Source organism: Schistocerca piceifrons, chromosome 11 (assembly GCF_021461385.2).
Source record: "Schistocerca piceifrons isolate TAMUIC-IGC-003096 chromosome 11, iqSchPice1.1, whole genome shotgun sequence".
In the NCBI taxonomy this organism is placed as follows: Eukaryota; Metazoa; Arthropoda; class Insecta; order Orthoptera; family Acrididae; genus Schistocerca; species Schistocerca piceifrons.
This window is the reverse complement of record NC_060148.1, coordinates 65,289,004-65,316,448: the sequence shown is the minus strand read 5'-3', so window position 1 is coordinate 65,316,448 and position 27,445 is coordinate 65,289,004. Positions and strand designations below refer to the sequence as shown.

The 27,445-nt window shown below is 45.3% G+C and overlaps 1 protein-coding gene across 1 annotated transcript in view; it reads left to right on the top strand.

Moving 5' to 3' along the window:
- Positions 1–27,445, top strand: part of LOC124720051 (high affinity cGMP-specific 3',5'-cyclic phosphodiesterase 9A) — a gene marked incomplete at its 3' end in the record, with an annotated part of 606,367 nt that overhangs the window by 84,319 nt on the left and 494,603 nt on the right. The gene's annotated exons all lie outside the window — the stretch shown is intronic.

Here is a 27,445-nt window from a genome sequence, read left to right as displayed (position 1 = left end):
CACTGAACTAAATAACATCGGAGTGCAATTCAAATCAGTTATTGTTTCATTGAATGTAATCTGAATAGACAATCACTGTTCTCTAACCGCACAAAACGGTGTTTAATTCTGGCGCTAATAGGCATTTGACTTATTTGTGCGACAACAGATAAAAAGGCTGTTGCAGCGCTACTGCGTTGCATTTCTCGGCTGAAACATGTCACGCTGCTATTGTCGTTACTTAAGGGGCTCCGGAAAGGCTCAAAATCATGAAAAGTTCAATTTTTACTTTTTTGCGTTTTCTGAATCTGCAGACTATTACCTTTTAATAGATATATAATTTATTCAATTCCGAAGACTACAACTATTTTTAAATTTTTTTTTGAAATGTGTTCTACATGGGCGTGACCCACTGTGGCGCTGTTAAACTACTGTCAAATGGTGTTATTATTAACGTCCGTGTTCATCAGGTACATTTTAGTCTGCCTCATGCAATAATGGAGGTGATAAAACCTATTTTCAGAGACTTAGCAGGACCTGAACTGTTGAAAAAGTGTATTCACGGAAAAACTCAAAACCCCAATGAAAGTGTAAATAGTGTTATATGGTCTAGAATCCCCAAGACTGCATTTGTTGGAATAGAAACACTTCACTTTGGTGTGTATGATGCTGTTGCGACTTTCAATGATGGCAACATTGTAAGGTGCAAGGTATTTAGAAATATGGGAATGAAGATAGGTTTTAACATGGTACGAGCGATGCTTGCTTTAGACAAGGAACGCCTTCGGGCTGCAGACAGGGCTGTAAAGAGTCTAGAAATACAAGCAAGAGTAAACAGGAGGAGGAACAAGAGGAAGCTGGAGGAGGAGTTTGCAGAGGATGAAGATAATCCATCCTATGGACCTGGAATGCACTAAAAAGTTAATCCAATCTTTGACGCTCGATTCCCAAAACTTTTATTTTCTCATACTAATTACATGTTTTCTAAGGGTCTTCCAAACATATTTGTTTCAAACTTTCAGTAAATGTTACACAGTACCTTCTGCATAATTTAACACAGCCTTTTTCCAAAAAACTGTATGGTTTTGAATATATAAACAAAAAATTGCAAAAAAATGTTGTGAATTTTCATTAAAATTGAAAAAAAAATCATCTTTAATAACTGATCTAAAATTTTGTAAAATCCATGTGTTAAGTTGTAGCCCATATTCCAATAAATAATCTGTAAAAAGTTCAACTTCCTACCTCAAATACTTTGTGAGGAAAGATGTAATTTATAAGCGTTATTTTAACATTGCAAGTATAGGGCGTTCCGGAGCCCCTCAAACAGAACGCACAAAGTGCAATACAGATTTGTGAAGCCCCAGCAGGTCACGAGATAATAGTCCCAGTTCGCAAACTGCAACACGAAAATGAACTGCTATGTTTTAACACTTCTAAATAGCAGTTAGGATTAGGAGACTCAGTGTCAAATAATTCAAAACCTTTTTTGATTTAGTCGTATAATAATCAGCGAAATTAAAAGCATGTGTATGACACGACATCACTGATTACTTACTATGATGAAATTAACTCTTTAAACAAAATTTACGTTCAGTATTTACGAATTAAAAGCGATAGAGAGTGATTTATTTATTTCCTGAGTATCTTGCGCTGCTTGAAACAACAGTACCAAATAGTCAAACAACACAAGTTACGAAATTTACCAGAAAACTTGTAAAGTGTCTTCAAGCACAACAGCCCACTTTCTGCAATACTAGCGCACGTGGCCGAACATAACGTTCTACAATATACAGCGTGAATCAAAAGGAATCACTCGATTTGGCACCTCTATATTTCTGAAACTACACTCCTGGAAATGGAAAAAAGAACACATTGACACCGGTGTGTCAGACCCACCATACTTGCTCCGGACACTGCGAGAGGGCTGTACAAGCAATGATCACACGCACGGCACAGCGGACACACCAGGAACCGCGGTGTTGGCCGTCGAATGGCGCTAGCTGCGCAGCATTTGTGCACCGCCGCCGACAGTGTCAGCCAGTTTGCCGTGGCATACGGAGCTCCATCGCAGTCTTTAACACTGGTAGCATGCCGCGACAGCGTGGACGTGAACCGTATGTGCAGTTGACGGACTTTGAGCGAGGGCGTATAGTGGGCATGCGGGAGGCCGGGTGGACGTACCGCCGAATTGCTCAACACGTGGGGCGTGAGGTCTCCACAGTACATCGATGTTGTCGCCAGTGGTCGGCGGAAGGTGCACGTGCCCGTCGACCTGGGACCGGACCGCAGCGACGCGCGGATGCACGCCAAGACCGTAGGATCCTACGCAGTGCCGTAGGGGACCGCACCGCCACTTCCCAGCAAATTAGGGACACTGTTGCTCCTGGGGTATCGGCGAGGACCATTCGCAACCGTCTCCATGAAGCTGGGCTACGGTCCCACACACCGTTAGGCCGTCTTCCGCTCACGCCCCAACATCGTGCAGCCCGCGTCCAGTGGTGTCGCGACAGGCGTGAATGGAGGGACGAATGGAGACGTGTCGTCTTCAGCGATGAGAGTCGCTTCTGCCTTGGTGCCAATGATGGTCGTATGCGTGTTTGGCGCCGTGCAGGTGAGCGCCACAATCAGGACTGCATACGACCGAGGCACACAGGGCCAACACCCGGCATCATGGTGTGGGGAGCGATCTCCTACACTGGCCGTACACCACTGGTGATCGTCGAGGGGACACTGAATAGTGCACGGTACATCCAAACCGTCATCGAACCCATCGTTCTACCATTCCTAGACCGGCAAGGGAACTTGCTGTTCCAACAGGACAATGCACGTCCGCATGTATCCCGTGCCACCCAACGTGCTCTAGAAGGTGTAAGTCAACTACCCTGGCCAGCAAGATCTCCGGATCTGTCCCCCATTGAGCATGTTTGGGACTGGGTGAAGCGTCGTCTCACGCGGTCTGCACGTCCAGCACGAACGCTGGTCCAACTGAGGCGCCAGGTGGAAATGGCATGGCAAGCCGTTCCACAGGACTACATCCAGCATCTCTACGATCGTCTCCATGGGAGAATAGCAGCCTGCATTGCTGCGAAAGGTGGATATACACTGTACTAGTGCCGACATTGTGCATGCTCTGTTGCCTGTGTCTATGTGCCTGTGGTTCTGTCAGTGTGATCATGTATCTGACCCCAGGAATGTGTCAATAAAGTTTCCCCTTCCTGGGACAATGAATTCACGGTGTTCTTATTTCAATTTCCGGGAGTGTAATAAGTATATAAATGAATTCTGTATTTTGATGTTCAATATGCCCCCCTTGACAAAAAAAAAAAAATGGTTCAAATGGCTCTGAGCACTATGGGACTTAACATCTGTGGTCATCAGTCCCCTAGAACTTAGAAGTACTTAAACCTAAATAACCTAAGGACATCACACACATCCATGCGCGAGGCAGGATTCGAACCTTCGACCGTAGCGGTCACGCGGTTCCAGACTGAAGCGCCTAGAACCGCTCGGCCACACCGGCCGGCGCCCCCCTTGAGATGCACGCCCTATGTGAGTGCGGTATTGAAATTATTCCCACACGGAAGCGGACATGTCTTGAGTTACAGCTTCCACAGCTGCTGTTATGCGTTGTCTCAGTTCATTCATTGGTGTTGGTATCCGAGGCAGATAAGCAGACTCTTTTCTAAACCTCACAAGAAATAGTCACATACAGTCAGGTCCGGGCACCTTGGAGGCCAGTAATGTAGGGCTGAATCATTTAGTCCAGTGCGCCCGATCCATTGTTCAGTAATCGTTTTATTTATAAAATTCCCGCACTTCCAGATGTCACTGTGGCGGTGCCCCATCCAGTTGTTAAATAGAGTCGTTCGAATCAGTGTCTATCTGTGGGGAAAGAACGTTCTCAAGCATATCCAGGTATGTGCTTCCTGTAACAGCGTTCTCGGCAAAGAAAAATGGACCATACACGTTTTCTCATAAAACTGCGCAAAACGCATTAAATTTTGGAGAGTCTCTCTCATGTTGTACAACTTCGTGTGTTTGTTCCGTACCCCCTATTCTCACATTATGAGTGCTCACCTTTCCATTTGAATGGAATGTTGCGTCGTCACTAAATACTAAGCGTGGAAGAAAACTGTCATCTTCTATCTCGTCAAGAGAATTCGACACACGTTGTTGTTTGTCACCTTCACAAAGGGCTCGTAGTACCTGAATTTTGTTTGGTTTCGTGCGCAAACGTCGGCGCAACACACGCCAGACGGACATCGGGGTCATGTTGAGCTGTCGAGCTGCATGGCGAACGGATTTCTGCGGACTCCTCGTGAAACTGTGGTGGGTGCGTTCGACGCCCGTGTCAGACACTCGGGGACGGCCCGGCGATTTGCCTTTACTCAAACAACCCGTTTCTCGAAATTGTTCGTGTCATTGTCTAATGCTCTGTGCTGTAGGAGGATCCACACCAAGCACGCCAGTGTGGCCGAGCGGTTCTATGCTCTTCAGTCTGGAACCGCGCGACCGCTACGGTTGCAGGTTCGAATCCTGCCTCTGGTATGGATGTGTGTGATGTCCTTAGGTTAGTTAGGTTTAAGTAGTTCTAAGCTCTAGGGGACTGATGATCTCAGATGTTAAGTGGTGGTGGTGGTGGTTTTCGGGGAAGGAGACCAGACAGCGAGGTCATCGGTCTCATCGGATTAGGGAAGGACGGGGAAGGAAGTCCGCCGTGCCCTTTCAAAGGAATCATCCCGGCATTTGCCTGGAGTGATTTAGGGAAATCACGGAAAACCTAAATCTGGATGGGCGGACGCGGGATTGAACCGTCGTCCTCCCGAATGCGAGTCCAGTCTAGATGTTAAGTCCCATAGTGCTCAGAGCCATTTGAGCCGTTTTTGATCCGCGCCGTACCTAGTACGAAAGTAACGCTTAACAGTTATTACTGACGCGCACTGCGCAAATCGTAGAACACAAAACCCTATCTGTTGTCCCGACACCATTTTTACTAGGACTGAGGTGGCGCGCACTGCTGCTACCTAGCGAGAACCATGTAAAACTCGAGAGTTTGCTCTTTCCAACAGTACGTTGTTCACGCACGTATCTCAAATAACATAGTACTTGTAATCTTTTTAAAATTGGTCGATTCTTTTTGATACGCCCTGCACAGTATTCCCAGCTGCAGCGGCACTCTGAAGTCTGTGATCCGCACCAGTATACACGTGTACTACCGCTTTCGATTGGCACCGAAGTGTCTCTCAGCCGGTTGACTACTTGACAACAATATAAACAATGAAATCCAGAGAGTCTAGTTTTTCACACGTACTCGGGAAATGTACAGGGTGTTTCAAAAATGACCGGTATATTTGAAACGGCAATAAAAACTAAACGAGCAGCGATAGAAATACACCGTTTGTTGCAATATGCTTGGGACAACAGTACATTTTCAGGCAGACAAACTTTCGAAGTTACAGTAGTTACAATTTTCAACAACAGATGGCGCTGCAAGCGATGTGAAAGATATAGAAGACAACGCAGTCTGTGGGTGCGCCATTCTGTACGTCGTCTTTCTGCTGTAGGCGTGTGCTGTTCACAACGTGCAAGTGTGCTGTAGACAATATGGTTTATTCCTTAGAACAGAGGATTTTTCTGGTATTGGAATTCCACCGCCTAGAACACAGTGTTGTTGCAACAAGACGAAGTTTTCATCGGAGGTTTAATGTAACCAAAGGACCGAAAAGCGATACAATAAAGGATCTGTTTGAAAAATTTCAACGGACTGGGAACGTGACGGATGAACGTGCTCGAAAGGTAGGGCGACCGCGTACGGCAACCACAGAGGGCAACGCGCAGCTAGTGCAGCAGGTGATCTGACAGCGGCCTCGGGTTTCCATTCGCCGTGTTGCAGCTGCGGTCCAAATGACGCCAACGTCCACGTATCGTCTCATGCGCCAGAGTTTACACCTCTATCCGTACAAAATTCAAACGCGGCAACCCCTCGGCGCCGCTACCATTGCTGCACGAGAGACATTCGCTAACGATATAGTGCACAGGATTGATGACGGCGATATGCATGTGGGCAGCATTTGGTTTACTGACGAAGCTTATTTTTACCTGGACGGCTTCGTCAATAAACAGAACTGGCGCATATGGGGAACCGAAAAGCCCCATGTTGCAGTCCCATCGTCCCTGCATCCTCAAAAAGTACTGGTCTGGGCCGCAATTTCTTCCAAAGGAATCATTGGCCCATTTTTCAGATCCGAAACGATTACTGCATCACGCTATCTGGACATTCTTCGTGAATTTGTGGCGGTACAAACTGCCTTAGACGACACTGCGAACACCTCGTGGTTTATGCAAGATGGTGCCCGGCCACATCGCACGGCCGACGTCTTTAATTTCCTGAATGAATATTTCGATGATCATGTGATTGCTTTGGGCTATCCGAAACATTCAGGAGGCGGCGTGGATTGGCCTCCCTATTCGCCAGACATGAACCCCTGTGACTTCTTTCTGTGGGGACACTTGAAAGACCACGTGTACCACCAGAATCCAGAAACAATTAAACAGCTGAAGCAGTACATCTCATCTGCATGTGAAGCCATTCCGCCAGACACGTTGTCAAAGGTTTCGGGTAATTTCATTCAGAGACTACGCCATATTATTGCTACGCATGGTGGATATGTGGAAAATACCGTACTATAGAGTTTCCCAGACAGCAGCGCCATCTGTTGTTGAAAATTGTAACTACTGTAATTTCGAAAGTTTTTCTGCCTGAAAATGTACTGTTGTCCCAAGCATATTGCAACAAACGGTGTATTTCTATCGCTGCTCGTTTAGTTTTTATTGCCCTTTCAAATATACCGGTCATTTTTGAAACACCCTGTATTTACTGTGGCAAATACGAGGAGCGTTCAAGCACTTTGATTTTATTCAGGATTACAATACACCACATTAGTCCCCACTCTTTTGCCTACAAAAACCCTGTTCTTCAACATAATCTCCGTTCAATGCGACGCCGTTACGCCACCTCACTCGGAGGGCCTGCATGCAGGCATGGTCCACTCTACTGGTCGACGTCAGATCCAACGCCTTGCTGCATCAATAACCTCCCCATCATCCACGTACTGCGTCCCACGGAGTGGATCCTCGATTACGTCAAACTCGTTGCTCTTTATGATGTTTTGTTCGGTGGCGGGGAACCTAGAGGGCAGAAAACTTTGAGTACCCCAGCTGGAGGACCATTGTGTCAGTACTACCAACAGAGACGTCCGGTTCAGCAGCGAGGCGTTTGATCGTGATCTGTCGATCACCTCGAATAAGAACGTCCGCACGTTTCTACACCTACATCTATACTCCGCAAGCCACCCAACGGTGTGTGGCGGAGGGCACTTAACGTGCCACTGTCATTACCTCCCTTTCCTGTTCCAGTCGCGTATGGTTCGCGGGAAGAACGACTGCCGGAAAGCCTCCGTGCGCGCTCGAATCTCTCTAATTTTACATTCGTGATCTCCTCGCGAGGTATAAGTAGGGTGAAGCAATATATTCGATACCTCATTCAGAAACGCACACTCTCGAGACCTGGCGAGCAAGCTACACCGCGATGCAGAGCGCCTCTCTTGCAGAGTCTGCCACTTGAGTTTGCTAAACATCTCCGTAACGCTATCACGGTTACCAAATAACCCTGTGACGAAACGCGCCGCTCTTCTTTGGATCTTCTCTATCTCCTCCGTCAGACCGATCTGGTACGGATCCCACACTGGTGAGCAATACTCAAGTATAGGTCGAACGAGTGTTTTGTAAGCCACCTCCTTTGTTGATGGACTACATTTTCTAAGGACTCTCCCAATGAATCTCAACCGCACCCGCCTTACCAACAATTAATTTTATATAATCATTCCACTTTTAAATCGTTCCGTACGCAAACTCGCAGATATTTTACAGAAGTAACTGCTACCAGTGTTTGTTCCGCTATCATATAATCATACAATAAAGGATCCTTCTTTCTATGTATTCGCAATACATTACATTTGTCTATGTTAAGGGTCAGTTGCCACTCCCTGCACCAAGTGCCTATCCGCTGCAGATCTTCCTGCATTTCGCTACAATTTTCTAATGCTGCAACTTCTCTGTATACTACAGCATCATCCGCGAAAAGCCGCATGGAACTTCCTACACTATCTACTAGGTCATTTATATATATTGTGAAAAGCAATGGTCCCATAACACTCCCCTGTGGCACGCCAGAGGTTGCTTTAACGTCTGTAGACGTCTCTCCATTGAGAACAACATGCTGTGTTCTGTTTGCTAAAAACACTTCAATCCAGCCACACAGCTGGTCTGATATTCCGTGGGCTCTTACTTTGTTTATCAGGCGACAGTGCGGAACTGTATCGAACGTCTTCCGGAAGCCGAGAAAAATAGAATCTACCTGGGAGCCTGTATCTAATATTTTCTGGGTCTCATGAACAAATAATGCGAGTTGGGTCTCACACGATCGCTGTTTCCGGAATCCATGTTGGTTCCTACAGAGTTGATTCTGGGTTTCCAGAAGTGACATGATACGCGAGCAAAATACATGTTCTAAAATTCTACAACAGATCGACGTCAGAGATATAGGTCTATAGTTTTGCGCATCTGCTCGACGACCCTTCTTGAAGACTGGGACTATCTGTGCTCTTTTCCAATCATTTGGAACCCTCCGTTCCTCTAGAGACTTGCGGTACACGTACTCTGTGTAGAATCGAATTGGAATCCCGTCAGGTCCAGTAGACTTTCCTGTGTTAAGTGATTTCAGTTGCTTTTCTATTCCTTGGACACTTATTTCGATGTGAACCATTTTTTCGTTCGTGCTAGGATTTAGAGAAGGAACTGCAGTGCGGTTTTCCTTTGTGAAACAGCTTTGGACAAAGGTGTTTAGTATTTCAGCTTTACGCGTGTCATCCTCTGTTTCAATGCCATCATCATCCCGGAGTGTCTCGATATCCTGTTTCGATCCACTTACTGATTTAACGTAAGACCAGAACTTCCTAGGATTTTCTGTCAAGTCGGTACATAGAATTTTACTTTCGAATTCACTGAACGCTTCACGCATAGCCCTCCTTACGCTTTGACATCGTTTAGCTTCTGCTTGTCTGAGAGGTTTTGGCTGCGTTTAAACTTACAGTGAAGCTCTCTTTGCTTTCGCAGTAGTTCCCTAACTTTGTTGTTGAACCACGGTGGGCTTTTCTCGTCCCTCACACTGCTGTGTGTGGCCGGCCTGCACGCGGCAGATCGGACAAGTTCGCGTGACCTTGTTGCGACAATGACAGACGCCGCGCCCAACGACTCACCGTGCTTTTGTTCACTGCCAGCTCTCCGTAGACATTCTTCAAGTAGCTATGAATACCTGCGATGCTGTGGTTTTTCGCCAACAATAATCTGGCGTTCCGCAAGGAAGGCTTGTAGGTCTTCTGGTGTTCCTGGTCTTTATAAACGATTTAGGAGGCAATCTGAGCAGGACTCCTAGATTCTCTACAGGTCATACTGTCGTTTGCCGTCTAGTAAAACCATTAGACGATGAAAACGGACCGAAAAACTGCTTGGGAAACGTGGCTGCCTGCTGCGGTTCAAATGGCTCTGAGCACTATGGGACTTAACAGCTATGGTCATCAGTCCCCTAGAACTTAGAACTGCTTAAACCTAACTAACCTAAGGACATCACACAACACCCAGTCATCACGAGGCAGAGAAAATCCCTGACCCCGCCGGGAATCGAACCCGGGAACCCGGGCGTGGGAAGCGAGAACGCTACCGCACGACCACGAGATGCGGACGTCTGCTGCGAAAAGTGGAAATTGACCCTAATCATTAGGAACTGTAATGTCTTCCAAATGACTACCAAAAAATCCCGTTAGAGGTTGTCGATTCAGCTGAATACCTAGGGACTGCAAACATGGAAAATTTAAATTGAAGCCATCACACAGGAAAAGTGCGGATGGCCAGCCAAAGACTTTATTTTATTGTCAGAACACTTAGTAAATACAACAGGTCTACAACAGTGACCGCCTACACCAGTGGTCCCCTGTGGGGTAGAATGAAATTTTCTGAGGCGTTAAAACTAAGCGATTCGATTCTGTTTCATAAAAGAATACATTGTCCGTTGTAGACCTAGTGATAATGGTTCAAATGGCTCTGAGCACTATGGGACTTAACTGCTACGGTCATCAGTCCCCTAGAACTTAGAACTACTTAAACCTAACTAACCTAAGGACAGCACACAACACCCAGCCATCACGAGGCAGAGAAAATCCCTGACCCCGCCGGGAATCGAACCCGGGAACCCGGGCGTTGGAAGCGAGAACGCTACCGCGCGACCACGAGATGCGGGCTACCTAGTGATAAAAAACAGAAACCAGAGTTCGCATGTTCACTTCTCCCATGTGCTGCTCCGAGACTGGGACAATAGTTTGAAAGTGGCTTTTTGGAATCTGTGCCAAAGGCGTCAGTGTGAATTGCAGGGTACTCACGTAGAAGCATATTCTGAAAGACGAAAACATTCTCTCCGTGTGTCATCGGTGTGTGTGTCGGGGGGAGGCGGGTGTATGAACACGCACGACCACTTCTGTAGCGTGTCCTACCTCCTTATGTTCTCCTGTGCAGCCCGCAACGACAAAAATTCTAGCCACAGTGACCGCGCGTAATTAAAGGAATGGCAAAAAATTTAGGCTGCCCTTGTTTAAATTAAATTCTCAACTTGATATGCGTCGCCGGTCCCTACGCTACATTTAGACTCACGTCACAGCTTGCCTCTGGCAGGCGTGCCGCAAAGGAACCGGGAGCTACGCCGTACAGCTCCGACGACAAGTGTTTCTCTGTGTGTTTCGGCTCGTTAGAGCATTTTTTTGTCTGAAGCCCCTCTAAGCTTGCTGAATCATTTTCTCAGTAACACTGCGCACACATGTTGGCTCTATCTCAAATATGGCGACCGTGTCAGGATTCACAGGTCTGCCACTTCCGTAGACACACAGTGTAGCTAACGTCTCTTAAAATACGTATACTGCCTCGATAAAGTTTTTCTCTTTCGCTCTGGAGGCACATTTACTTGCTACACGACATTGTGGGAGCCAAAGCGGATTTCGGAGACTGATTCACAACTTTCACGTCTATGTAAGTGCCAGCTGTATCGTCTGCAAACGCAACTGTAATGAAGCTGGGTAACAAGAACAATGTACGTGAGAACGGAAATGAAAATTAGACAATTAGTTGGTTTTAGGAAGGGCGGAGGCACCAGGGAGGCAATTCTGACGTTGTACCTGATAATTGAAGCAATACTTAAGAAAAATCACACATTTGTATGATTTACTTGATAAAAACATTCAACAGCCAAAATCGCATAAATATTTGTTTGTCCAGAACAACCGGTTTTGACAGAGTTTGTTGTCATCTTCAGGTCTTAAAAAACCTGTTTGTTGTGAAACATGTTGATTTTGCATTGGACGTCACACCAATTTGGCCTGTGGATGGAAATCAGCCCCTCTTGCCATCATAAAGCACCTTGTGCAAATGGCCATATACACAGGTATATCGCTCACAGATGCTTGTTACGTCACAAAAACGAAGTAAACACCTGTTTACATAAGCGGAATAGAATGTAAACGTTGAAGCTACCTTACAGGTCGGTTAAGGTTACTTTTCAATATTTGGAATATCTATATATATATATATATATATATATATATATATATATATATATATATATATATGTGTGTGTGTGTGTGTGTGTGTGCGTGTGTGTGTGTGTGTGCAGATGACGCTGTCATCTATGGTGTAGTAAAATCGTAAGAAGTTCAAATGAAATTGCAATATCTGTATGCTGGGAAAATTGGCTGTTGACTCTAAATAATGAAAAGAGTGAGGTCATCCAGATGTTAAACGGAATCCGTTAAACTTCGGTTACACGATAAATCACACAAAAAAAAGAAGTCCGCACAACAACGAACAAATTAGAAATAATACAAAGAAAATTTTGTGGGGAAGACGAGCTAAATATTACGTTTAATTGCAGAACACTTAGACGATGCAGCAGATCTACTATAGAGACTACCTACACTATGCTTGTCCATCGTCTTTTGGAGAACTGCTGTGCGGTGTGGGATCGCCATTAGATAGGATTAGCATCGAGAATGTTCAAAGAAGAGCAGCACGTTTTGTGTTACCGGGAAACAGTGGAAGGAGTGTCACGGACATGACACATGATTCGAGGTGGACGTCATTTTAACAAAGGAGTTTCTCGTTGCGGCGGGATCTTATCACGGAATTTCGATCACCAACTTTCTCCTCTGAACGCGAAGATATTTTGTTGACGCCGACCGACATAGGGAGAAACGATCATCATATTAAAATAAGGGAAATCAGCGCTCGCCTGGAAAAATATGGGTGTCTTTTTTTTTTTTTTTTTTTTTTTTTTTTTTTTTTTTTTTTTTCGCGCTGTTCGATACTGGAAGAAGAGAAGATTATTGAGAAGGTGGTTCGGTGAACCCTCTCCCAGGCATTTAAGTGTGATTTACAGAGTGTTCACGTAGATGTAGGTCTAGCTGAATTACAGGTGAAAAATGCGCGTTAGTGCCCGATGAGGCCATATTCTTTATTGAGAATCCACATGATAGTAAAGTGTGTCTACGTTGGGAGTCTGACCAATGTCAGACATAAACGTTTTTTATGTCTGTTATCAGGCCCTCTCGTGTGATGAAATGTATACCACTCTTCGTTATAAGTGTACGAGGGCTATGCCGAAAGGTTTTAGCAGCCGGTAAACCGTAAGGCGGAGGACAATGGGGTTGTTTTCATTCAAAAGAGCGATGTTTTTCGACCTTGGGATGTGCGCGGGCAGCCCCTGGCTAGCGGTGATACCCCCACAGCGCGGTAAGAAAGCACAGCCAGTGCTGAGTCGAGCAACACCGACTCAAAGGAAGGCCTCGGCGCTTGTTCGTGACGTCACGTAAGCTAGGCACGGCGAACGCCAGGTCTGTTGCAGGCATACTCATAATGGTGGAGTCTCCCTCTCTGACACAGGAAAATGTGAAACTATTGGCGGTAGTTGACCAACACACATTGTTCTGAGAGATTTATGCAATCAATTAACTGTGCAATTCATTACACTTCTTAACAAATAGTATACTCCTGAACTTAAATTTCCACCTGTTTTAAGGATTGACACACAAAAACAACTTCATGGTCCAGCAGCAACAGAATTCGTGCTTCATTACCTTATTCGTAAATCTGAGGAAGTTAAGTTTGTACTGGGTTGCTTTTACAAGAAGCTGGTGCTCATAGCACATATTGGTGCTCTTCTTTAGGTATCTTGGTTGACTATGGGGTGAGCCCGCATCTCGTGGTCGTGCGGTAGCGTTCTCGCTTCCCACGCCCGGGTTCCCGGGTTCGATTCCCGGCGGGGTCAGGGATTTTCTCTGTCTCGTGATGGCTGGGTGTTGTGTGCTGTCCTTAGGTTAGTTAGGTTTAAGTAGTTCTAAGTTCTAGGGGACTAATGACCATAGGTGTTAAGTCCCATAGTACTCAGAGCCATTTGAACCATTTGACTATGGGGTGAGGAGCACTGAATGTCAATGAAATATCTTGCGATTGTACACGCTGGAGGAGGGGGTGGGGGGCAAAAGAGAGATACTTGTTTTATCAAATAAATTTTTTTTAACTTATAAAGTTTCTCCTCCAGTTGCAAGAGTGGAGTATTTATCTTTTCTAATGTGCATGTTTAAAAAAGTTTGAGCTCAGCAGTGTTTTCGATGTACGAAGCTATTTGGTTTCCTGTTTAGAATTCCTTTCGTTGAAAACAACTGTAATCTAATGACTGGCAAGAGTTGGACATTTACACATGTAAATTAGTTCGTATTTGCAGTGACGATGTCAAACAAAAATAAATAAATAAATAAAAGAATCGAATTCGTTGTAAGGGGGTTGGGGTAAGTTTCGGTAACAAAATGGATCGAGTAAATATAGTTACTTGAATGTAAAATTTCCGAAGCATGCGATGGGGCAAAGCATCTTCTCATATTGATCTACGTTTGTTTCGACAGGATTCAGTAATACAGAACTATGATCTTCATTTGTAGCTATACGATAGTAAGAAAATCTTTCATCTAAATAAAACTGCAGAATCCAAAACAACACCAAACATTTTGTTCAAAAATAAGAGATTTATAGTGATAAGCACGCCCAGGCGTTTCTGCCTGCAACAGACCCGGCGTTCGCCGTGCCTAGCTGACGTGACGTCACCAACAAGCGCCGAGGCCTTCCTTTGAGTCTGTGTTGGTCAGAGACGGTGCAGGATGGAGCTGTCGCGCCGCAACTTTCGCGCCATGATTTTTTACTATTATAAAAAGGGTTTCAGTGCCGAAGAATGCCATTCTTCTTTGCTGCGTGTTTTTGGTGAAGCTTCCCCTTCTAGAGCCACAGTTGGAAATTCGTTTCGCGAGTTTTCGAGGGGTCGGCAGTCAGTTAAAGATGAACCTCGTCTCAGTCGGCCAGCAACAGCTGTGACTCCTCAAAACATTGATGCTGTGAGGAAAATGATCAAAGAAGATCCACATCTTACATTTTGCGACATTGAAGGGACCCTAAATATTGGATCAACAGCAGCACAAACCATCGTTCATAGTCACTTAGGCCTTACTAAGAGATGTGCCCGTTGGGTGCCACATTCCCTGACAGAAAGCCAAAAGGAGGAGAGAGTGGACTGGTGTCGTTTCGTGCTCGAAAAATTCAGTGGAGGTAAGTCCCAAGACACCTACAATATCGTCACAGGTGATGAAACGTGGGTCTACCATTATGACCCCGAAACGAAGAGACAGTCTTCTGTGTGGTGCTTTCCAGGGGAGGAACCACCCACAAAAGTTCGACGAAATCAGAGCTCTGGAAAAAAGATGGTGCCAACTTTTTTCACAAAGGTCAGGCATCTCACCTCTGTGACCTTCGACACACGTCGTACAGTCAATGCTGAATGGTTTTTTTTTTTTTTTTTTTTGTCATCAGTCTACTGACTGGTTTGATGCGGCCCGCCACGAATTCCTTTCCTGTGCTAACCCCTTCATCTCAAAGTAGCACTTGCAACCTATGTCCTCAATTATTTGCTTGACGTATTCCAATCTCTGTCTTCCTCTACAGTTTTTGCCCTCTACAGCTCCCTCTAGTACCATGGAAGTCATTCCCTCATGTCTTAGCAGATGTCCTATCATCCTGTCCCTTCTCCTTATCAGTGTTTTCCACATATTCCTTTCCTCTCCGATTCTGTGTAGAACCTCCTCATTCCTTACCTTATCAGTCCATCTAATTTTCAACATTCGTCTATAGCACCACATCTCAAATGCTTAGATTCTCTTCTGCTCCGGTTTTCCCACAGTCCATGTTTCACTACCATACAATGCTGTACTCCAGACGTACATCCTCAGAAATTTCTTCCTCAAATTAAGGCCGGTATTTGATATTAGTAGACTTCTCTTGTCCAGAAATGCCTTTTTTGCCATAGCGAGTCTGCTTTTGATGTCCTTCTTGCTCCGTCCGTCATTGGTTATTTTACTGCCTAGGTAGCAGAATTCCTTAACTTCATTGACTTCGTGACCATCAGTCCTGATGTTAAGTTTCTCGCTGTTCTCATTTCTACTACTTCTCATTACCTTCGTCTTTCTCCGATTTACTCTCAAACCATGCTGTGTACTCATTAGACTGTTCATTCCGTTCAACAGATCATTTAATTCTTCTTCACTTTCACTCAGGATAGCAATGCCATCAGCGAATCGTATCATTGATATCCTTTCACCTTGTATTTTAATTCAACTCCTGAACCTTTCTTTTATTTCCATCATTGCTTCTTCGATGTACAGATTGAAGAGTAGGGGCGAAAGGCTACAGCCTTGTCTTACACCCTTCTTAATACGAGCACTCCGTTCTTGATCGTCCACTCTTATTATTCCCTCTTGGTTGTTGCACATATTGTATATAACCCGTCTCTCCCTATAGCTTACCCCTACATTTTTTCAGAATCTCGAACAGCTTACACCATTTTATATTGTCGAATGCTTTTACCAGGTCGACAAATCCTATGAAAGTGTCTTGATTTTTCTTTAGCCTTGCTTCCATTATTAGCCGTAACGTCAGAATTGCCTCTCTCGTCCCTTTACTTTTCCTAAAGCCAAACTGATCGTCACCTAGCGCATTCTCAATTTTCTTTTCCATTCTTCTGTATATTATTCTTGTAAGCAGCTTCGATGCATGAGCTGTTAAGCTGATTGTGCGATAATTCTCGCACTTGTCAGCTCTTGCCGTCTTCGGAATTGTGTGGATGATGCTTTACCGAAAGTCAGATGGTATGTCGCCAGACTCATATATTCTACACACCAACGTGAATAGTCGTTTTGTTGCCACTTCCCCCAATTGTACGTGAACGATTGTCTTCCAAAAGTCATCGCCACATGGAAGTCACAGCATCCAAAGTCCAAGAGCGGGCACCCTCTTCTGCATCACGACAATGCATCTGCGCACAGGGCTGCCAGAACGATGGACTTTCTGGAGAAGGAGAAAGTGCGAGCGTTACCCCATCTCCCCTATTCACCTGACCTGGCCCGCTGTGACTTCTTTCTGTTCCGTAAGACCAAGGAAAAAATTCGAAGGCAGCGGTTTTCATCAGATGAAGAGGCCATTGCTGCGTACAAGAGTGCACTAAGTGACATCCCAAAAGAAGGTTAGACTGACACATTTTCTAAGTGAATGGAAAAATATATACATGCTAATGGAGGGTATTTTGTAAAGTTGTAAACGTTTTTTTGCAAATAAATTTTTTTCACACGTTCTGCTAAAAACTTTCGGCATAGCCCTCGTACCAGTCCTCCTCTATTACGTATGAACTTTATTTATGTCGTCATAATTGCCTGTGGCTGTTGCTGTCCAGCAATGTCTCAGTTCCTTAGCAGTTGTCAGGCAATGTTAGGGAAACTTGGGTAATGTACAGTACGTACAAGAGCCTAAAGAGAAAAATGAGGACGTTGGAACAAGAACAAAGTACACCGGTTAGAGAGGGCGTAAGACAGGAAAGTCGGATTTCGTCCCTGGTGTTCAGTCTATATATCGAAGAAGCAATGGTTGAAATAAAGGAAACGTTCAGTTGTGGGATTACAATTTAGGGTGAAACGTTACCAGTGATAAGATTCGCTGGTGACTTACCTATCCGCAGTGAAAGTGAAGAAGAATCGAATGAACAGCTTAATGAGAACAGAATATGGGTGGAAAGTAAGACGAAGGACGGAGAAAGTAACGAGGGCTAGCAGAAATAAGATTAGCAATAAACTGAACATCGTAACTGGGGACCATGAAGTATGCGAAGTTAATGGGGGACGTAAGCGAAAGCGATTAAAATTCTGTAAAAATTTTTATTGGATCATCAGTTACTACATGGTATTGAAATTTCAGGTCCTGAATATTACGTTCCAATTCCACTCCTAAGGGTGGTAAAAATAATAAGTAACAATAACTTCCACGGTGCCACACCCCTTTGTTGTGCTGTGTTTCCTCATATTATTTATTCCTGCGGAGTTTTCTTCCAGGCCGGCCGCGGTGGTCTAGCGGTTCTAGGTGCTCAGTCCGGAACCGCGCGACTGCTACGGTCGCAGGTTCGAATCCTGCCTCGGGCATGGATGTGTGTGATGTCCTTAGGTTAGTTAGGTTTAAGTAGTTCTAAGTTCCAGGGGACTGATGACCACAGATGTTAAGTCCCATAGTACTCAGAGCCATTTTTCTTCCAGTTTTATGCAGACACAGTGTGTGGAATATTTCGGTGTTTACCAGGTCTAGAATTTCTACCACAGTGTGTGCATGGAAGAAAACATCCTAACGAGAGTTACAGCTGTCTCATTGGAAAACTGTACCCCAAGACAACAGTTGCAGCGTGTGGTCCTTATTTAGTTTTTAACTGTGCTAATCTTGGCAGACTACGGACTTTAAGGATCGAGGGGCTTTCACGCTGTCTACATGGAAGGAAATCGATAACATGAGAACTGATGCAGATGACATCATTGTTACTCCAATTGAAAATAAGGTTTACCGAAGAGGACAAGCAAAGAAAAGACTGCTTGAGGATGAAAAGGAGAATGCATATGATTTGCACTAGTTTGACCATATAAGGTAAGGTGTGATACAAGGACTGTCAAACCTGTCATTCGAGCTTCCTGTAACGGTCATTCTCGTAATTTTATATGCCTTTTCCTCCCAAACCAGTGGCATAATAGTACTTAAAGCCGCCCACTTATAGCACTTAAAAGCCGGCCAGGGTAATTTAACGGTTCTAGACGATACAGTTTGGAACCGCGCGACCGCTACGGTCGCAGTTTCGATTCCTGCCTCGGGCACGGATGTGTGTGATGTCCTTAGGTTAGTTAGGTTTAAGTAGGTCTACGTTCTAGGGGACTGATGACCTCAGAAGTTGTCCCATAGTGCTCAGAACCATTTGAACCGTTTTGAAGTACTTAAATTTTGCATTCAGTTGTCAGTACTATAGTGAAACACTGGGCGGAAAGGAATTTTCGTTACTACTATGGTAAGGGACTTATATAAGAGAAAAGCCCCAAGATTTGGTACATTTTTCACAGAAATTTGGACAGTTGTAATAATCTAGCACAAGAAGATATCGATATTCTCTTCCACACATATTTGTAGTAATTATATATCACACTTTGTACAAAAATACTACAAATTTCGTTATGACAGGTTTTTTTTTCAAAAAAAGTATCGTTTGTACCGACCTTGCTGAAAAAAATTGAGTCCTACATCTACATCTACATGGATACTCTGCAAATCACATTTAAGTGCCTGGCAGAGGGTTCATCGAACCACCTTCACAATTCTCTACTATTCGAATCTCGTATAGAGCGCCGAAAGGATGAACACCTATATCTTTCTGTACCAGCTCTGATTTCCCTTATTTTATCTTTGCGATCGTTCCTCCCTATGTAGGTCGGTGTCAACAAAATATTTTCGCATTCGGAGGAGGAAGTTGGTGATTGGAATTTCGTGAGAAGATCCCGTCGCAACGAAAAACGCCTTTCTTTTAATGATGTCCAGCCCAAATCCTGTATCATTTCCGTGACATTCTCTCCCGTATTTCGCCATACTGCCTCTCTTTGAACTTTTTCGATGTACTCCGTCAGTCCTATCTGGTAAGGATCCCACACCGCGCAGCAGTGTTCTAAAAGAGGACGGACAAGCGTAGTGTAAGCAGTCTCCTTAGTAGGTCTGTCACATTTTCTAAGTGTCCTGCCAATAAAACGCAGTCTTTGGTTAGAAACGTGTAACTACAAAGAGCATGAAAACGTATGCGTGTATCCGTATAACAATCCCTAGCAATTGCGCCAAATTTAATTACACTGCCTCGAAAACTTTGGACATTATAAGGGTTTTTTTTTTCATAGTATCGCAACTTCGCATACGCCCCCCCCCCCCCCCCCCCCTTCCCACGCGTGTTGCTAACGCATTCTGCTACCTTGGAAGCAAAATAACAAATAATGGAGAATATAAAAGGCAGACTGACGCAGGAAAAAAATGGCGTTCTAGGCCGGGAGAAGTCTTCTGGTATCAAACATAGGCCTTAATTTTCTTCTTGTTCTTCTCCTTCTTTCTGTTCGTTCAAATGGTTCAAATGGCTCTGAGCACTATGGGACTTAACATCTGAGTCCGGAACCGCGAGACTGCTACGGTCGCAGGTTCGAATCCTGCCTCGGGCATGGATATGTGTGATGTCCTTAGGTTAGTTAGGTTTAAGTAGTTCTAAGTTCTAGGGGACTGATGACCACAAATGTTCAGTCCCATAGTGCTCAGAGCCATTTTGAACTTAACATCTGAGGTCATCAGTCCCCTAGATCTTACAACAAACCTAACGAACCTAAGCACATCACTCACATCCATGCCCGAGGCAGGATTCGAACCTGCGACCGTAGCGGTCGCGCAGGTCCAGACTGAAGCGCCTAGAACCGCTCGGCCACACCGGCCGGCTTTCTGTTTGTCTTAGACATTTATCTGTGGCTCCCTCTGAGTAAAAATTATTGCTGTTTCCACCTTTTCGTCTGTCTTCCTAAAGTCCCAAAGGTCTTCTGCCCACTGGGTAAGAATTCCTCACTACTCCCTGTATTTTGTCGTCTTCCATTCTTGCGACATAGAGCTTTCAGTTGTTCACGTATTGCTTAAGCTACTCATTTACGCTTTCCACTCGCAGTTGTCCGACAGCATTCCCCCTATCGGAAACTGTGTACCCAGTGTGGTTTTCCTCACAGTACCTCAGACTACCGCCTAGCCTTAAACAATCCTTTACATCAGTCAGCGTCGTCCTGTTAGAAGCGACGTGTAGAGTTCTATCTGCTGGGAAGTTGCATCTGCGAGCAACTATGTCGAACGCCTTCTTCCGGAAGAAAAGGAACACGGCATGTATTTCAGCTCCTGTGTCTAGACGCTTTTTTGGTGGCTGGTATAACCTTGCGGAATTCTGTGTACAGAAATCGACCTGTAGGAGCGAGACAGCTTGTGCGAGGTGTGTGTGTGTGTGTGTGTGTATGAGCAGGCCGTGCCTATACCTGGCCGCGAGTAATCGATAGTCGCACATGAGTGGGTCGACTGCGCGCGCAGCCGCCGTGAAGCTACGCTCCTAGCCGACCTTTGACGCCGCTTACATACACCGCACCTGTGGCATCACAGCGGGGTAGCACGCTCGCAGGTGAACTCAGCAGTACCTTCCCTTTTCGGTTCCCATTGTTTTAGTCCTCGTCTTAAGTCTGTTTTCATTACCACCTCTCACTGCTTTTTTTCTCTTTTTCCTTCCGTCACCAGCCCTTTTTTCACATGATATCTTGCGAACCATGGATGAATGGTATCAGACGCATGCTATATTCCTTGACTTCCGGAAAGGGTTTGACTCGGTGCCCCACTGCACACTCCTAACTAAGGTACGAGCATATGGGATTGGTTCCCAAGTATGTGAGTGACTCGAAGACTTCTTAAGTAATAGAACCCAGTACGTTGTCCTCTATGGTGTGTATTCATCGGAGGTAAGGGTATCATCTGGAGTGCCCCAGGGAAGTGTGGCACAGACCACATGATTATGGAGCCACAGCCAGCTTCCACAGGGCCTTGTTGATAACTCGGCTCCATGGATTCTTGAAGCATGCGCCATACTCTATCATCAGCTTTTGCCAACTAAAATCGGGAGCGGAACACGGCTTCCCAAACGTCTAGGGTCCAGACTATGTGGTCACGAGCCGAGGAGAGGCGCTGCAGGCGATGTTATGCTGTCAGCAAAGGCACTCTGCCAAATTTCGCCGCACTGCCCTAACGGATATGTTCATCATACGTCCCACATTGATTTATGCCGTTATTTCACGCAGCGTTACTTGTCTGTTAGTAGTGACAACACGACGCAAACGTCGCTGCTCTCTGACCTTGGAGGCCAGTAAATTACGCCTGAATCATTTGGTCAGTGCAACCGATACATCGTACAGTAGACCTTTGATTAAAACATTACCGCTCTTGCAGATGCCAGTGTGGCGGTGTTCCATCCTGTTGGTAAATGAAGTCGTCCGAATCAGTCTCCAACTGTGGGAAAGGAAAGTTCTCAAGTATATCATGATATGTGCTTCCTGTAACAGTGTTCTCGGCAAAGAAAACTGGACCGTACACCTTTTCCCGTGAATCTGCCTGTATATAAGAAGGGTAGAAGGACGGATCCTCAAAATTGCAGACCAATATCCTTAACAGCGGTTTGTTGCAGGATTCTCGAACATATTCTCAGTTCGGATATAATAAGTTTCCTTGAGACAAACACGGTGCTGTCCATGGATCAGCACGGCTTTAGAAAGCATCGCTCCTGCGAAACGCAACTCGCCCTTTTTTCACATGATATCTTGCGAACCACGGATGAAGGGTATCAGACGGATGCCATATTCCTTGACTTCCGGAAAGGGTTTGACTCGGTGCCCCACTGCACACTCCTAACTAAGGTACGAGCATATGGGATTGGTTCCCAAATATGTGAGTGGCTCGAAGACTTCTTAAGTAATAGAACCCAGTACGTTGTCCTCTATGGTGTGTATTCATCGGAGGTGAGGGTATCATCTGGAGTGCCCCAGGGAAGTGTGGTAGTTCCGCTGTTGTTTTCTATCTACGTAAATGATCTTTTGGATAGGGTGGATAGCAATGGGCGGCTGTTTGCTGATGATGCTGTGGTGTACGGGAAGGTGTAGTCGTTGAGTGACTGTAGGAGGATACAAGATGACTTGAACAGGATTTGTGATTGCTGTAAAGAATGGCAGCTAACTCTAAATGTAGATAAATGTAAATTAATGCAGATGAATAGGAAAACGAATCCCGTAATGTTTGAATACTCCATTAGCAGTGTAGCGTTTGACACAGTCACGTCGATTAAATATTTGGGCGTAACATTGCAGAGCGATATGAAGTGGGACAAGCATGTAATGGCAGTTGTGGGGAAGGCGGATAGTCGTCTTCGGTTCGTTGGTAGAATTTTGGGAAGATGTGGTGAAGGAGACCGCTTATAAAATACTAATACGACCTATTCTTGAGTACTGCTCGAGCGTCTGGGAACCCTATCAGGTGGGATTGAGGGAGGACATAGAAGTAATTCAGAGGCGGGCTGCTAGATTTGTTACTGGTAGGTTTGATCATCACGCGAGTGTTACGGAAATGCTTCAGGAACTCGGGTGGGAGTCTCTGGAGGAAAGGAGGCGTTCTTTTCGAGAATCCCTACTGAGGAAATTTAGAGAACCAGCATTTGAGGCTGACTGCAGTACAATTTTACTGCCGCCAACTTATATTTCGCGGAAAGACCACAAAGATAAGAGTGATTAGGGCTCGTACAGAGGCATATAGGCAGTCATTTTTCCCTCGTTCTGTCTGGGAGTGGAACAGGGAGAGAAGATGCTAGTTGTGGTACGAGGTACCCTCCGCCACGCACCGTATGGTGGATTGCGGAATATGTATGTAGATGTAGATGTAGACCACCCCTAAACAACTTGCAGAAAGGATACCACGTAGTTGGGCAAAACGTTTAGATGTCCTTAACCAGACTGGAGTTAATTCGAAAGAAATTAATCGAAACAGTTACTTGTAAAGCAAATTCAAGTTCTGAGATAGGAAAAGCGAATCCCTTGCTTTCGCTGATGGCACTGAGGCTCGGCCAGAGACGGCAAAGGACTTGAAAGTGCAGTTCAACGGCATCGATATACACTGAAGCGCCAAAGAAACTGGTGTAGGCACGCGTATTCAAATACAGAGATATGTAAACAGGCAGAACACCGCGCTGCGGTCGGCAACGCCTATATAAGGCAACAGGTGTCTGCCGCAGTTGTTAGATCGGTTACTGCTGCTGCAGCGGCAGGTTATCGAGATTTAAGTGAGTTTCAATGTGGTGTTATAGACGGCGCACGAGCCATGGGACACAGCATCTCCGAGGTAGTGATGGAGTGGGCATTTTCCCGTACGACGATTTCACGAGAGTACTTTGAATATCAGGCATCCGGTAAAACATCAAACCTCCGACATGGCTGCTGCCGGAAAAAGATCCTGCGAAAACGGGAGCTACAACGGCTGAAGAGAATTGTTCAACATGACCTTTCGCAAATTGCTTCAGATTTCAATGCTGGGCCGTCAACAAGAGTCAACGTGCGAACCGTTCAGCAAGACATCGCCGATATGGGCTTTCGGAGCCGAAGGCCCGCCCGTGTACCCTTGATGACTGCACGACACAAAGCTTTACGCTTCGCCCGGGCCCATCAACACCGAAACAGGACTGTTGATGACTGGAAACATGTTGCCTGGTCGGTAGAGCCTCGTTTGAAACTGTACCGAGTGGATGGAAGCGCACAGGTATGGCAACTACCTCTTGAATCCATGGACCCTGCATGTCAACAGGGGACTGTTCAAGTTGGTGGAGGCTCTGTAATGGTATGGGTCGTGTGCAGTTGGAGTGATATGGGACCCCAGACACATCTAAATACGGCTCTGACAGGTGACATGTACGTAAGCATCCTGCCTGATCACGTGCATCAATTCATATCCATTGTGCATTCCAGCAGGACAATGCGGCACCCCACACGTCCAGAACTGATTGGCTCCGGGACGCTCTTCTGAGTTTAAACACTTCCTCTGGCCACCAAACTCCCCAGACACGAACGTTATTGAGCATGTCTAGGATGCCTTGCAACGTGCTGTTCGGAAGAGATCTCCAACTCCTCGTACTCTTACGGATTTATGGATAGCCCTGAAGGACTCATGGTGTCAGTTCCCTCCAGAACTACTTCAGACATAAGTCGAGTCGGTGCCTTACACGATATTAGGTAAGTGTACCAGTTTTTTTTTTGGCTCTTCAGCGCAGGTTGACGAGGCGGCCCGGTTTCGCCAGCACAGTCCCGGATTTCACATAAATGTCCCGGTGTCCAGCGAAAATGTACCTGTTTTTAATTTAGAAACAAATAAAATTTCTCAGTTACTTAAATATTTGGGAAAAACAAATTTTCTAGAAATAAAACTTTATACAAATATACAGTACTGGCCATTAAAATTGCTACACCACGAAGATGAAGTGCTACAGATGCGAAGGAAGAAGATGCTGTGATATGCAAATGATTAGCTTTTCAGAGCATTGACAGAAGATTGGCGCCGGTGGCGACACCTACAACGTGCTGACATGAGGAAAGTTTCCAACCGATTTATCATACATAAACAGAAGTCGACCGGCGTTGCCTGGTGGGACGTTGTTGTGATGCCTCGTGTAAGGAGGAGAAATGCGTACATCACGTTTCCGACTTTGATAAAGGTCGGATTGTAGCCTATCGCGATTGCGGTTTATCGTGTCGCGACATTGCTGCTCGCGTTGGTCGAGGTCCAATGACTGTTAGCAGAATATGGAATCGGTGGGTTCAGGAGGGTAATACGGAACGCCGTGCTGGATCCCAACGGCCTCGTATCACTAGCAGTCGAGGTGACAGGCATCTTATCCGCATGGCTGTAACGGATTGTGCAGCCACGTCTCGATCCCTGAGTCAACATATGGGGACGTTTGCAAGACAACAACCATCTGCCCGAACAGTTCGACGATGTTTGCAGCAGCATGGATGATCAGCTCGGAGACCACAGCTGCGGTTACCCTTGACGCTGCATCTCAGACAGGAGCACGTGCGATGGTGTACGAATGGCAAAACGTCATTTTTTCGGATGAATCCAGTTTCTGTTTACAGCATGACGATGGTCGCATCCGTGTTTGGCGACATCGCGGTGAACGCACATTGGAAGCGTGTATTCGTCATAGCCATACTGGCGTATCACCCGGCGTGACGGTATGGAGTGCCATTGGTTACACGTCTCGGTCACCTCTTGTTCGCATTGACGGCACTTTGAACAGTGGACGTTACATTTCAGATGTGTTACGACCCGTGGCTCTATCCTTCATTCGATCCCTGCGAAACCCTGCATTTCAGCAGGATAATGCACGACCGCATGTTGCAGGTCCTGTACGGGCCTTTCTGGATACAGAAAATGTTCGACTGCTGCCCTGGCCAGCACATTCTCCAGATCTCCCACCAATTGAAAACGTGTGGTCAATGGTGCCCGAGCAACTGGTCACAATACGCCAGTCACTACTCTCGATGAACTGTGGTATCGTGTTGAAGCTGCATGGGCAGCTGTAGCTGTACACGCCATCCAAGCTCTGTTTGACTCATTGCCCAGGCGTATCAAGGCCGTTATTACGGCCAGAGGTGGTTGTTCGGTACTGATTTCTCAGTATCTATGCCCCCAAATTGCATGAAAATGCTATCACACGTCAGATCTAGTATAATATATTTTTCTAATGAATACTCCTTTATCATCTGCATTTCTTCATGGTGTAGCAATTTTAATGGCCAGTAGTGTACATTTTCAAAATTCCTGCTATAGGTCTCCCGCATTCGGTTTAACTCGTCTTATTCCTGAAACAAGAGTAGGAGCTATGTTTGAAAGAAAAGCAGCTGTCACCTTCCCCCGTCTCCAACTTGTTGGACTTCCACTTTATGGACCTCGAGACAAGTGAAATCAAAATTAGAGGAGACGTAAAGGAGCATCACTTAAACCAGTTGTCCTAACGAGACTGCAGCCATATGAAAGTTAATTTTGTGAAGACTGTGAGCCATGCGGCGTGTGGTCGCGGTGCTTGGCATTGTTTGGGATGAACGCACGCTGGCCCTAACTGTCTGTAATCAAATGAAATCTTAAAATTTTGTATGAAATCTGTAATTTGTATCTGATTAGTAATATTGCACAACAGTTTTTTTGGGATAAACAGATGTCCCAAAGAATCTAGTACGTGACTAGACAATGCAGAAAGTATATGCAGACCATTACAGTAAAAAACATATCAGTGTTTTTTTTATTTCTCAAGCACAGGGTATTATTTATGGGTAATGTACGTACATGTTCCTTTCCAATTCATACCGAGCGAGGTGGCGCAGTGGTTGGCACACTGGACTCGCATTCGGGAGGGCGACGGTTCGATCCCGCTTCCAGCCATCCTGATTTAGGTTTTCCGCGATTTTCCTAAATAGCTCCAGGCAAATGCCGGGATGGTTTCTTTGAAAGGGCACGGCCGACTTCCTTCCCCGTCCTTCCCTCATCCGATGAGACCGATAACCTGGCTGTTTGGTCTCTTCCCCCAAATAACCCAACCTCCAATCCAGAAAACGAAGATACATTCTTGCTGGGTTTTCATCTGCTGCACTGACATACACAATGTCGCAGCTTGCGGCAGACCTATATCGATGTCAAAGTATCACGATAACTGTCAAGAACGGTAAGCGTAAGTCTAGTAATGGAATTAGGTGTAAAATATCAAGACAAATGTCCCACTTTTTTCTCTTTGAAATCTGGTCAGCGTACTTCGATAGCCTCTTGAGAAGAAGTTGTTAGGCAAACATCAACAAAAGTAAAATTGAAACAAATGGGTCTTCAGTCACAATTGTTTTGTCTTATTAACCAGGTTTCAACACTTCTGAAAGTGCCTTCATCAGAATTTATTCGTTTTAGGCGGTCTGTAACATAATTACAAATTGATGGGATGAAAAAAAAATTTTATATAAAAAAGTGAAAGTACTGACTAACAATACAAAACAGCGACAGTACTTACATGTCACGTATAAAACAAATAACAGGCCAGAAGGGCTTTAGTCACAAAATATTTAAAAGGAATATCTGTGGCTGTACAGGTATGACCAGCCCTTAGAGCCTCACCTTCATGCATTCCTTTTAAATATTTTGTGGCTTAAGCCCTTTGACTTATTACTTATTTTATACGTAACATTTAAAAATTGCATTTCCTTGTATTGTTAGTCAGTACTTACACTTATTACATTTTTTTTCTTCCCATAAATTCGTAGCCGGCCGGTTTGGCCGTGCGCTTCAGTCC